Source organism: Bombina bombina, chromosome 1 (genome assembly GCF_027579735.1).
Source record: "Bombina bombina isolate aBomBom1 chromosome 1, aBomBom1.pri, whole genome shotgun sequence".
Classification (NCBI taxonomy): Eukaryota; Metazoa; Chordata; class Amphibia; order Anura; family Bombinatoridae; genus Bombina; species Bombina bombina.
The window spans coordinates 608237937-608249799 of NC_069499.1; the positions used below are offsets into that span (position 1 = coordinate 608237937).

At 43.0% G+C, this 11863-nt stretch overlaps 1 long non-coding RNA gene across 1 annotated transcript in view; it reads left to right on the top strand.

The window, feature by feature from the left end:
• Window positions 1-227: 227 nt before the first annotated feature.
• LOC128645759 (uncharacterized) overlaps window positions 228-11863 on the top strand; it is a 16150-nt gene continuing 4514 nt past the window's right edge. The window contains exon 1 of the long non-coding RNA XR_008400139.1: window positions 228-297. This is a non-coding gene — a long non-coding RNA (uncharacterized LOC128645759). The remainder of the gene's footprint in view (window positions 298-11863) is intronic.

Here is an 11863-nt window from a genome sequence, read left to right on the forward strand (position 1 = left end):
GAGGGATTCAGGATCCTAAGATTAAGGGTAGTGTTAAACGGTGAGGTGGAGTGCCTAAATCCTTAACAAGGGCGGAGCAATTAGTTGTTAGACGGGCCAAGGGGAGTTGCTTGGTTGGGGCAGTCCTGCCAAAAAGAGGTGTTCAGGATACAAAGTCTATGCAGAGCAATTCAAACATTGATATTTTGCAGGTGTTACAGGATCCATTACGGTCTGTGGAGCATGACCAGAACATCAGAGCGCCAATTCATGCACAGCCAACTCAAAGAAAGGAGCTGGATGTGGCATCACATGCTGGTAAGCAAAACACTGTGGGTCATTGTGGTGAGAGTGGAGCAGATGTTGGATTGGGAGGGGTTTCAAGTGACTCCGCTTCATTGCAGATACTGGAGGGGATTAAGGAGTTGCTTCAAAGGTTAGAGTCACCAGCGTCTGTCTCTTCCCCATCCTCTACAGCAATACGTGCATGGGTTCCTGCATTGGGTTTGGGAACAATTCCCACAGCTGGGTCCAGTGTTTTAGCACAAACTACAGATGTGTCAGTTATCAGAGGAAACAGTGAGCTGTCCTTGCAACCTAGCCAGGTTGCACCTTTGGTAGTGGGTGTTGATAGGACTTAAGAGGTCCCTGAGTTGCGGGTGGCAGACATGGCCATGTCCAGATCTTGTCTCTGTTCAATTGGCCCGTTGGGACTGCATTTGTCAAAAGACACTAGGGAAAAAATTTGGAAGAGGGAGTACTTAGAGTTGTTTTCTTTGTTGCCCTTAGAGCAGTCGTTTGAGTTGCCCGAGGAGTCTAAAAAGGAGACATCAAAAAATGAGGAGGAGGAGCGCAAGAAGCGCTATAGAAAACCATTTCCAATTGGTTTCAGGCGTTTGTCATCTACGCTAGTGTGTTGGCGGAAAAGTTCCTGGGTCAGGGTGCCCCCCTTTTTTGTTACCTTGATGAGATTGCTGCAGCGCAGCGTACATACAGCGGCATGGCCTGGTAGACGTATGATGAACATTTCCATCAGTGCCTGGCCGTTAAGCCTGATATGAAGTGGGATGATAGGGATATGGGTCTATGGCTTAAAGTCATGACACCACTTCGTGCTTCGCAATCTTTTTGAGGGGGAGCCGGCGGATCAGCATCTGCAGGTTTGGTGGCCCCCTTTAAAAAAGGTTTCTGTTTTGCCTTTAATGAAAGTCAGTGCAAGTGGGGATCCTCTTGCACATGAATGTTCCGGATGTGGGGGCGACCATTCCTACTCTAAATGTTTTAAGAAAGGAAAGCCGCCGGGTAGGATTGAATGGCCTGGCAAGGGGAACAACTCCAGTACGGGCGGAAAAGATGGTGAAGTGGCTAGGTTGGTACGGCAGTAGGCGTGGGTTTTTGGATAGAGCAGCTGTGCTTTTGCATGGTTTTACTTACGGTTTTGTCATACAGTCAGTTGGGGGTTTGGATTATTTTTCCGGTAACCTTAAGTCGGCAAATGAATGGCCATCTGTGGTTAGAGATAAACTTAAACGTGAAGTGGAATTGGGTAGAATGGCTGGTCCATTTATCTCCCCTCCATTGGCTGATTTGATGGTTTCTCCCCTGGGGGTGGTACCCAAAAAGGAAATTGGTAAGTTCTGGCTTATTCACCATCTCTCTTATCCCGACGGTCTATCAGTTATTGATGGCATTCCAGTTAGTGTCCGTTAAATATGCTTCCTTTGACCAAGCTCTAGACTTGGTCAGGAATGCTGGCAGGCACGCATTAATGGCTAAAGTAGATATTGAGGCTGCATTTCGTTTGTTGCCTGTTCACCCTGTTTCTCACAAACTGCTGGGATGTTTCTTTGATGGGGCTTTTAATGTGGACTTGTGCCTCCCCATGGGGTGCTCGATTTCTTGCTCGTTGTTCAAGGGTTTTAATTCATTCCTGGAATGGGTTTTGGGTGAACAGTCGGGCCTGTTTTCCACAGTCCATTATTTGGACGACTTTCTTTTTGTCGGGCTTGCCGATTCCAACGTTTGTAGAAATTTGAGGGATAATTTTTACAGGCTGGCAGAAGATTTCGGGGTGCCCATAGCTTTCGAAAAGTCAGAAGGTCCGGGTACGGTTCTCTGTTTCCTGGGGAATGTGATTGATTCAGACAGGTTGGAATGTAGACTTCCTGAATCCAAGGTTTTGGATTTACGGGAGGAGATAAGCATATTTTTAAGGTCTAAAAAGGTACAGCTCAAAGTCATGCAATCTCTTTTGGGCAAACTCAACTTTGCCTGCCGAATTAACCCAGTTGGGAGAATTTTTTGTAGGCGCTTGGCAAGTGCCACGGCAGGAATCAAAAGGCCTCATCATTTTGTGAGGCTTTTGAAGGAACTAAAGAGTGACCTTCGGATTTGGGCGGATTTCCTGGTCGGTTTCAACGGATCAACGTTGATTCAGGCGCCCAGAATTTCCTGTGAGGAGTTGGGGTTGGCCACTGATGCTGCAGGGAATACAGGTTTCGATGCTATTTTTCGGAATGAGTGGTGTGCTGCGGAATGGCCGGTCACATGGAAAGAAGGAGGTCTGGTTAAGAACCTGGTCCTTCTGGAATTGTTTCCAGTGTTGGTGGCTATGTTCGTATGGGCGGGATCTTTTGAAAACAGGGCTGTGCTGTTGCACATGGATAACATGGGGGTTGTGTCAGCAGTCAACACCTTATCTGCTTCATCCCCTCCAGTCATCCAGCTGTTGCGGGTGTTTGTGTTGCAATGCTTGAGATTGAATGCGGTTGTGAGGTTGCAAGGCACATAGCCGGAGTCAGTAATTCATTGGCTGATGCACTCTCTCGTTTTCAGTGGCAACGCTTTGGGGAACTTGCGCCTCATGCAGACAGGACTAGCGGATTTCGTGAGGTCCTCCTTGGCGAAAAAGACTTGGTCTCCTTACTCAAAGGTGTGGTCAGAGTGGGAATGCCTGCTGGCACTTAATGGCATTTCAGATGGTGATGAGGCATGTATGGCAGTATGGTTGCAGTGGTTGTGGACGTGGGGCACCTGTGGATGGTCGCCGTCTGCAATAGATAAGTGACTGGCGGCCATGACGTTTCGCTTTAAACTACTAAATGTTGTGGATTTAACGAAAACATTTTGTGTTCGTCAGGTCATTAAGGGTATTAAAAAGGGGGCGGGGCGTTCAACGGATGTACGGCGCCCAGTTTCCTTCTCCTTATTGGTTCAACTAATAGAAAAATTGCCTGCGGTGTGTGCGGTGTGAGGTCTCACTATTTACGGCAGCTTTTGTGCTGGCCTTCTTTGGGGCATTTAGGATTTCTGAATTAATCAGTCGTAACAAAGGTTGTCAGGGAGGTTTGAATGTCAGGGACGTGGTGGTCACGGACTCGCAAGTGTCCATTTTCCTCAGGCAATCTAAAACTGATCAATTAGGAAAGGGTCAGTCTATGTCTTTGCTCCCAACTGGGGTTCCTACTTGTCCATGTGTGGCTTTAAATAGTTTGAGTTTAGTTGAGACCTAAGGTTGGGGGATCTTTGTTGATACACTAGGATGGGGGGTCTCTGTCACAGTTTCAGTTTAGGGCTGTGTTCGCTAAAACGTTAGTGGTTTTGGGTTTGAATCCGGACGAGTTTGGGTCCCATTCTTTCTGGATTGGGGCTGCCACTGAAGCTGCAGTTGCGGGGATGGGTCAGGAGATTATCAAGGGTGTAGGTAGATGGAGTTTGAACAGGTTTTGAACATATATTCATCCTCACTTGACAGTTTAATATGTTCATGGTTTTTCGTTCTTCTTGTTGTAGGTCCGGTCCACGTGTGGGTTGTGGGACACTCATTTATTTATTGGGCCAGGAGAGAGGCAGCAGTCAAGTCGGATGGTCTTCAGTTGGGGTTTGATTGGTCTAAAGTTCTATTAAAGTGGTTTGGAGTCAGGGGTCTCAAATGGGACCGGGTGTTACCCTTAGTGGTGGATTATGCTAAGCAGTTCCCTCCTCCTGGGGTTCTGGTAGTGCATGCGGCGGGAATGATCTCGGGTTGTTGCCACAGAAGGAACTGGTGCGGAGGATCAAAAGAGATCTAGCGAGATTATTAGTGCTTTTCCCTGGTTTGACTATTGTATGGTCTGCCATAGTCCCAAGATTGAGCTGGAGAGCGGCGTGGGAACATGTTCGGCTCAATAACAGCAGGAAAAAGGTTAACAAATTGGTCACAGCCTTTATGCGCAGGGATTATGGTGTGGTGGCTCAGCATTTTGATCTGGAAGAAGTTGGTGATGGCGAGTTTTACTTGATAGATGGTGTGCACCTTAATGTCTTTGGGTTGAGGCTTTTCATCCTGGGTCTCCAGGAAGCCTTAAAACATTTGTTGTGAGGGTTGGTGGGTCTGGTCTGTCTGTTATCCAGTCCAGTTTTTGGCGAGTGCTAGTCCCCTCACGTCAGTAATTGGACTATGGCCTTAATTGAATAGGTTAACCTCCCCACGGGGTGGGAGAGCAGTTTAAGTAGCTCTTCGGGCATGGGGTCCCGTTGTGCTTGGGGTAAAAAATGAGTAACGGACTTATTTAAGTCCATGTGAATCTAAATACGGCCTGGACAATGAGAGGAGGAAAGTTAAGAGTTATGTTGGGGGCTAGCATCTTTGTTTTGGTTGCACTTTAACATTTTCTATTTAATAAAGGTTTATATTTCAAAGAGTTATTTATTAAGTTTTTCAAATGTTATTTAATAAACAGACTGTGGCCAAGTTTTATACCAATATAAGTGTCTGTGTCTTATTTATATTTTAAGTATGTAATGCTATTAAAGGTTTAGGGGTCGTTATTTGACGACTCAAGGGGTCAAGCTAAACATATTTTTCTTTTATGAATATTCAACTTTTTTGTAAAGACATCTATATATACTGTAATGTGTAAAATACAATGCACAAAAAATACTTTTATTGTTCCTTTATATTTGCATTTTATTCCTGAAATTCAGTGATCTGTGGGGCTTTGTATGGTTGTTCATGGCTTTTTCTAATTTAAACCTGTTCTAATCCATCTGAATAAACTGTGACACCATACACACCCTTTACATGCATTTGTGGCATGATAACAGCCTCTGCAACTTGCTTTGGGAACATTTTTTTTCATTTTATATTTTTATTAAGATTCACTTTAAGGCTACAATACAAGAAAAACATAGAGTTGCGAGACATTTGTAGGATCTAAATATGTGGATTATGCCTATCAAACTATACATCCTCTAAATGGACTATGAGGCTTCTCTTGGACCTCTCAATGTTATAGGAAATATATTAAGCTAAAGAAGGCTATTAGAATCTGTAAGAGACCACTCTTGGGTCTCAATCAGTGAATCTTATTTTTCGTATTTTTAGGGATTATCAGTTACCACTATGGTTAAGCGTATATTTAAAAGTTTGGAGATATAGAATATTTGTGGGATATGTTTTCCCTAGTTTACTAACCGCTAGATTTAGAGTTCTGCGGCCAAAGGGGTGCGTTAACTACGCATGCTTTTTCCCCCCCCGCACCTTTTAAATACCGCTGGTATTTAGAGTTCACAGAAGGGCTGCGTTCGGCTCCAAAAAGGGAGCGTACAGCATATTTACCGCCACTGCAACTCTCAATACCAGCGGTGCTTACGGACGCGGCCAGCTTCAAAAACGTGCTCGTGCACGATTCCCCCATAGGAAACAATGGGGCCGTTTGAGCTGAAAAAAAACCTAACACCTGCAAAAAAGCAGCGTTCAGCTCCTAACGCAGCCCCATTGTTTCCTATGGGGAAACACTTCCTAAGTCTGCACCTAACACCCTAACATGTACCCCGAGTCTAAACACCCCTAACCTTACACTTATTAACCCCTAATCTGCCGCCCCCGCTATTGCTGACCCCTGCATATTATTATTAACCCCTAATTTGCCGCTACGTACACTGCTGCAACCTACATTATCCCTATGTACCCCTAATCTGCTGCCCCTAACACCGCCGACCCCTATATTATATTTATTACCCCCTAATCTGCCCCCCCCCAACGTCGCCGCTACCTACCTACAATTATTAACCTCTAATCTGCCGACCGGACCTCACCGCTACTATAATAAAGTTATTAAGCCCTAATCCGCCTCACTAACCCTATAATAAATAGTATTAACCCCTAATCTGCCCTCCCTAACATCACCGACTCCTAACTTCAAGTATTAACCCCTAATCTGCCGACCGGACCTCACCGCTACTCTAATAAATTTATTAACCCCTAAAGCTAAGTCTAACCCTAACACTAACACCCCCCTAAGTTAAATATAATTATTATCTAACGAAATAAATTAACTCTTATTAAATAAATTAATCCTATTTAAAGCTAAATACTTACCTGTAAAATAAACCCTAATATAGTTAAAATAATTACAAAACTATCTGTAAAATAAATCCTAACCTAAGTTACAATTAAACCACACTACAGTATCAATAAATTAATTAAATAAATGAGCTACAATTATCTACAATTAAACCTAACACTACACTATCAATAAATAAATTAAATTAAATACAAATAAATACACTAACTAAAGTAGAAAAAATAAAAAAGAACTAAGTTACAAAAAATAAAAAAATATTTCCAAACATTATAAAAATATTAGAACAATTTTAAGCTAATTACACCTACTCTAACCCCCCTAATAAAATAACAAAGCCCCCCAAAATAAAAAAATGCCCTACCCTATTCTAAAATTAAAATAGAAAAGCTCTTTTACCTTACCAGCCCTTAAAAGGGCCTTTCGCGGGGCATGCCCCAAAGAATTCTGCTCTTTTGCCTGGAAAAAAAAAATACAATACCCCCCCCCCAACATTACAACCCACCACCCACATACCCCTAATCTAACCCAAACCCCCCTTAAATAAACCTAACACTAAGCCCCTGAAGATCTTCCTACCTTGTCTTCACCATGCCGGGTATCACCGATCGGTCCAGAGGAGGCTCCGAAATCTTCATCCAAGCCCAAGCGGGGGCTGAAGAGATCCATCATCGGGCTGAAGAGGTCCATCATCGGGCTGAAGTCTTGCACCAAGCGGCGGCTGAAGAAGTCCATCATCGGGCTGAAGTCTTGATCCAAGCGGCGGCTGAAGAAGTCCATCATCGGGCTGAAGTCTTGATCCAAGCGGCGGCTGAAGAAGTCCATCATCGGGCTGAAGTCTTGATCCAAGCGGCATCTTCAGTCTTCTTTCTTCCGGATCCATCTTCATCCCGCCGACGCGGAACATCCATCCTGCCCGACGACTTCCCGACGAATGAAGGTTCCTTTAAATGACATCATCCAAGATGGCGTCCCTCGAATTCCGATTGGCTGATAGGATTCTATCAGCCAATCGGAATTAAGGTAGGAAAATTTTGATTGGCTGATGAGCTTGAGCTTGGCTGTTCCGATCAGCCAATAGAATGCGAGCTCAATCTGATTGGCTGATCAGATCAGCCAATCGGATTGAACTTGAATTTGATTGGCTTATTTCATCAGCCAATCAGAATTTTCCTACCTTAACCTTAGGGTTTATTTAAGGGGGGTTTGGGTTAGATTAGGGGTATGTGGGTGGTGGGTTGTAATGTTGGGGGGGTATTGTATGTTTTTTTTTCCAGGCAAAAGAGCAGAATTATTTGGGGCATGCCCCGCAAAAGGCCCTTTTAAGGGCTGGTAAGGTAAAAGAGCTTTTCTATTTGTATTTTAGAATAGGGTAGGGCATTTTTTTATTTTGGGGGGCTTTGTTATTTTATTAGAGGGCTTAGAGTAGGTGTAATTAGCTTAAAATTGTTGTAATATTTTTTTTATTATTATTTGTATTTAATTTATTTATTGATAGTGTAGTGTTAGGTTTAATTGTAGATAATTGTAGCTCATTTATTTAATTAATTTATTGATAGTGTAGTGTTAGGTTTAATTGTAACTTAGGTTAGGATTTATTTTACAGGTAGTTTTGTAATTATTTTAACTAGGTAGCTATTAAATAGTTCTTAACTATTTAATAGCTATTGTACCTAGTTAAAATAAATACAAAGTTGACTGTAAAATAAATATTAATCCTAAAATAGCTACAATGTAATTATTATTTATATTGTAGCTATATTAGGGTTTATTTTACAGGTAAGTATTTAGCTTTAAATAGGATTAATTTATTTAATAAGATTTATTTTATTTAGTTAGATAAAAATTATATTTAACTTAGGGGGGTGTTAGGGTTTATGGTTAGACTTAGCTTTAGGGGTTAATACATTTATTAGAGTAGCGGTGAGGTCCGGTCGGCAGATTAGGGGTTAATAATTGTAGGTAGGTAGCGGCGACGTTGGGGGCGGCAGATTAGGGGTTAATAAATATCATGTAGGGGTCGGCGGTGTTAGGGGCAGCAGATTAGGGGTACATAGGGATAACGTAGGTTGCGGCGGTGTGCGGTCGGCAGATTAGGGGTTAAAATATTTTATTAGAGTGGCGGCGATGTGGGGGGGCCTCGGTTTAGGGGTACATAGGAAGTTTATGGGTGTTAGTGTACTTTAAAGCACAGTAGTTAAGAGCTTTATGAACCGACGTTAGCCCAGAAAGCTCTTAACTCCTGGCTTTTTGCTGCGGCTGGAGTTTTGTCGTTAGATTTCTAACGCTCACTTCAGCCAAGACTCTAAATACCGGCGTTAGAAAGATCCCATTGAAAAGATAGGATACGCAACGTAGGGGGATCTGTGGTATGGAAAAGTCGCGGCTGCAAAGTGAGTGTTAGACCCTTTCCTGACTGACTCTAAATACCAGCGGTAGCCCAAAACCAGCGTTAGGAGCCTCTAACGCTGGTTTTGACGGCTAACGCCAAACTCTAAATCTAGGCGTAAGTAAGCTATGGGGGGGGAGGTGGAGCCAACAATAATACAAGAGGCTTGTTGTTTGCTATAGACAACACAATGTCTTAGTCATAGACATAGCATATATTATTCCTATGTTTACAAGGTAAACAATATTAAGGGGGCAGCGGAGTTAATGACAAAAAAATTGGAGTTCGTAATTCAATATGGGTAATGAGGTAGATTAGGGTGCCAAATGACTGATGTTAGTTGATTAACTTATAGACCGTTTTTTCAAGACTATATTGTCAAAATCATATCATCCACCATATAGATCTAAAGATACAAAAAGTAAAGTTTAACCTTTATAACAATGACTGCCCGAAAAATATATGTAGATGGTGCTCCCAGAGTGTCCGGAGACTGGAAAATAAACCCTCAGTTGGGGATCAAGTATAGAGTTCACAAATATACTAGAATTTTAGGTAGAAAACTCCCTTAAATCTATATTAACTCTGGAAGCTCCTGTACTGTGCATCTGGTCGCTTCGGCAGTCGGCTCCGCCCCCCCGCCTTTGGGACAATTTGACAACAGCTTCTAATCTATCAGAAAAAAAAAATCCTAGCTTTTTTTAAATTCTATAACACTTTACATTTTTGAGAATGTGTTTAAACCTGCAACATACTGTATCTATCCCTAATACAGCACAACAATGACAGTGATAAAAATGACAATGGCTAGTTGTGTGTACGCCAGTAACACACTTGGATTGGCTCCTTTAAAAAGGCAAGTGGTGGGAGAGTTTAGCTATTAAAAAACATTTGCAGCAAAGAAGGTAAGCAATTTAAAATCACACTCAATTGTATGTTCACCTTTTGCAAATCTACAGAAAAATCTTGCATGTTCCATTAAAGGGAAAGTGAACCCCTTTAGATGTTTATATAAAATGTTTAGTTAGGCATAATGAAAAAACATTGCAATATATTTGTTTTATTTATTTTGCCCCATTTCATATAATTTAGCTCTGAGCATTGAGCAATTTTCTAATTCTTAGAATGTCAAATGCGCCCTACTGATTTATCAAGACTACCTCTGCTACATATATGTTCCTAATTGACTTTAACAGATATTATTATAATTATTATTATTATCGGTTATTTGTAGAGCCCCAACAGATTCCGCAGCGCTATAAACATAGGCAGAAAACAACAAAACATTTATAGGGATCAAAAGGTTAGAGGGCCCTGCCAAGATTCGCACTGTTGTAGTCAGCTCTTAAGAAGGGGATCTACAAACAGCTGGGTTCTTAAGCTTACATGCTGAGGGGGTTCAAAGGGATAGCAATGGAGGAGAGGAACTGGTATAAAGAAGGTTAGTGTAGGTTGTATGAATCCCTGAACAGTAGAGTCTTTAGGGAGCGCTTGAAGCTGTTAAAACTAGGGGAGAGTCTTGTAGAGCGAGGCAGAGAGTTCCACAAGATGGGAGCCAGTCTGGAGAAGTCCTGTAAACGGGAGTGTGAGGAGGTAACAAGAGAGGAGGAGAGTAGGAAGTCATGAGCAGAGTGAAGGGGACGGGAGGGAGAGTAAATGGAGACAAGGGGGTCTATCAAGCTTGATGCCCCGTTGCCTGCAGGCTCTCCAGAAACAGCAGTTATGAAGCAGCGGTCACAAAGGCCGCTGCTCCATAACCTGCCCGTCTGCTCTGAGCAGGCGGACAGACATCGCCGGAAATCAACCCGATCGAGTACGATCGGGTTGATTGACACCCCCCTTCTAGCGGCCCATTGGCTGCGAGTCTGCAGGGGGCGGCATTGCACCAGCAGCTCTTGTGAGCTGCTGGTGCAATGCTGAATACGGCGAGCGTATTGCTCGCCGTATTCAGCGAGGTCCGCCAGACTTTGATAAATTGGGGCCAAGGTCTGAGATATAGGGGGGAGCAGTGCAGTTGAGGGCTTTGTATCTCAGAGCGAGAATTTTGTGTTTAATCCTGGAGGCAAGAGGAAGTCAATGAAGGGATTGGCAGAGAGGTGCAGCAGATGAGGAGCAACAATTGCAAAACAATGCACTTCTTTATAGTAACTTTATGACAGTGATTAGCCGTGTTATCTGTGGTCTAGACCAGAGACGTAACTAGAAACCACAGGGCCCAGGTGCAAGAATCTAAGAAGGGCCCCCCCACCACCCTTCCCCCTCCAAAAAAAGGTGAATTTAATACATTTTTTTTTTTTTACATTTAACACAGAAAAAAATGTGAATCAGATTACATGTATGCAAAAGGAGGTACCCTGTGCCCACAGTCTGTGAGATGGTCTGACCCCCTATTACTGTATATAGTGACACTATTTAACCCCCCCAGTACTATATATAGTAAGTTAGTGACACAGTTTGTAATCTGCCGGTGAGATGGCTGGCCTGACCCTACCTGCCCAATACTTTATAAAGTGACCACAGTAGTCAGTGACATGGTCCACCCCCCCATACTGTATATAGTGGTACTGTATAGTGACACTGTTTACCCCCTGCCCCCCCCATGCTGTAGTAACAAGGTCTGTAATTTGCTGGTTCCACAAACATACACACACACACATACACACACATACATTCATAAATACACACACAGTCACATACATACACACACACACATAAACACCAATGGGTAAAACAGAAATACTAACCCCTGTAGTCATGTCACATTCACATGATATCAGTGCAGGCAGTGGTAGGTTAACGTTTTTTATTAAAAAAATTTTTTTTATTTATTTATTTATTATTATTTTTTTTTTTAAGCTGGGCCCCCACCCTCAGGGGCCCAGTTGCACCTGCGACCTCTGCACCCCCTGTAGTTTCGCACCTGGTCTAGACAATGTGCAGATTATCAGACTCCTAAACAAGCCCCAATGTATCAGATGTAGACTTAGGTCTACAGATTCATGCTGCTAATGTTTGTATAATCTTTTTTTTCATATCCAGGGAAGGGGGAGGGGGGCTGTCTGCTCCTTATGCTTTCCCAGCCCCTTTCACTGGGTGCCCCAGTCTAACCTCATCATCAGTGCTAAATTGGGAGCTCCTAAGTAAGTTTTTA